This window comes from Macrobrachium rosenbergii, chromosome 43, assembly GCF_040412425.1.
Source record: "Macrobrachium rosenbergii isolate ZJJX-2024 chromosome 43, ASM4041242v1, whole genome shotgun sequence".
NCBI lineage: Eukaryota > Metazoa > Arthropoda > Malacostraca > Decapoda > Palaemonidae > Macrobrachium > Macrobrachium rosenbergii.
Window position 1 is genome coordinate 38,592,252 of NC_089783.1, and position 1,873 is coordinate 38,594,124.

At 36.0% G+C, this 1,873-nt stretch overlaps 1 long non-coding RNA gene across 1 annotated transcript; it reads right to left on the reverse strand.

Annotated features, from left to right (window-relative positions):
• Positions 1–340: 340 nt before the first annotated feature.
• LOC136828800 (uncharacterized) lies at positions 341–1,638 on the reverse strand. Its single transcript, XR_010850228.1, has 3 exons — positions 1,433–1,638; positions 1,098–1,189; positions 341–584 (listed from the first exon to the last, which is right to left on the reverse strand). It is a non-coding gene; the product is annotated as an uncharacterized lncRNA (long non-coding RNA).
• Positions 1,639–1,873: the final 235 nt, after the last annotated feature.

Consider the following 1,873-nt stretch of genomic DNA (forward strand, 5'->3'; position numbering starts at 1 on the left):
AAACTACGCTAATCAGTTAAAATCTTTTTTAGTTGTACCAAAGTTTAGCTTATTAGTAAACAGGCAACTACCCAGTCATTAAGTAAATGCCACTCATACTTTACATTAACTGCTCCACTTTACAGTAACTGCTCCACTTTACAGGAACTTTCACCATAAGAATCGGCAACAGCCTTTAACTCAATGGAGACTTAGAAATCTCAAGATCATGGTGATTAAGTACTGCTCTATTGGAGCCAAAACAAATGTACGATAGTTATTCCACGGATGACAATTTCTCAGATGCCAATCAACGCAACTTTATAACCAGTTCGACAGTATGAGAAGCAAAACAAGAGTAGATTATTTTTTTTCTTAATTTTTCTTAATTTCAGCATTACGAAGACTCAGATTTACAAGAATAAAATATCTGAGGCTAAGCTACACAAACAGGTGGTTTCGTACTTTGTCATAGGCAAGAGGTTCAAAATTAAAATTCCGTAACCAAGAAACTCAAGTATTCATCTTGTCTACCTCAATCTTATGTCTTCAACTTGAGGCTAGCTTCAGGTAATTTCCAAAACTTGATCACCCTCCGTATTCACCTGAAATAGGGCAAAGATTAGAATCTGGCAGTGGAAAGCTGAAGGATCTACAGCTCCTTAAATTTCTCTAGTGATAATGTTTAAATTTAATCTTAAAAACTGGACTTCAGAAACTTTCAACAAAACGTAAGTACTGAATATTAAGCAAACTTCAAAACTCAAAATTTGAAAGCATTGCTGATTATGCAAACTCAACCTAAAATTTAAAGTAATTGAATATTAAAGTCTTCCCTAATAGCTTTGTTACTTAAAATTAAAGTCTTCACTAACAGCTTTGTTACTTTTCACTTACGGGTTCTCTCAAGCTTTACTTTACGGTTTCGCTTAAATCTACATAACTTTTTGGGTCTCAACTAAACTACGAAATCTCCCAGAACTCTTTATGGAGGGTCTTCCGACCCACCATAAAGAGTTTAAAGGGAGTCAACCATCCACCCCTCTAGGAGCACCGCCCCTAAAGGGGTGGGGAGGTTGAAAAGTTTTGGAACTCAAACTGAGGGAAAAAACACTTACCATTATTTTCTGTCTTCTGGCTTACCCTCGATGACTAAAATTTCGGAAGAATCCAGCGTGGCTTGAAAGGTAGTCTAGCAGATCAACAGGTCCTGAAAAAAGTAGAGTTAAATTAGTAAATAAGTATAAATACAAACCGTTTACCTCTAAAAACAATAAAAATACTACGATAGTCAAAACTTCAAGTCACAAATGACGAAAGTACTAATGCAAGAACCGCAGTTACAATAACTTCAACCAAAACAAAACTAAATTATAATCAAAACAATTTATAATCAAATAAAATTCTAATTTATAATTAAATATAACACACAAGGTCCTGGAAGGCTACTAACCTCGAATACACACGGGGAACACGGCTCAAAACCCAGATTAACGCGGAACATGGGCCTCAACTTATACGTCGCCAAATTATAACCGATCTAAAACTCGAAATTCCTTTTATACGAAAACGACAGTCACCAAATCACTGCCGCACCACAACTAACCGTGAAGTAAAACAGCACTCAGCTCGTAGCTATGTCTTCGTTGACGTCATCAGCTAGGGAAGGCGAAGGCCAGAAGAAATACTTCAACATCCAAGGATCCTGGAGGCAGTCTCCGTCACGTAACGAAGATATAAATTTATAATATTATTTATGGGTGACCCCATCAATCTTCTACGACTTGAATCAAAACAGGACTGCGGGCAGAAGGGAACTTTTCAGATTTAAAGAAAAATAAAAAAATAAAAAAAATTTAAATACAACAAAGAACGGGACTGATAATCTGAATTA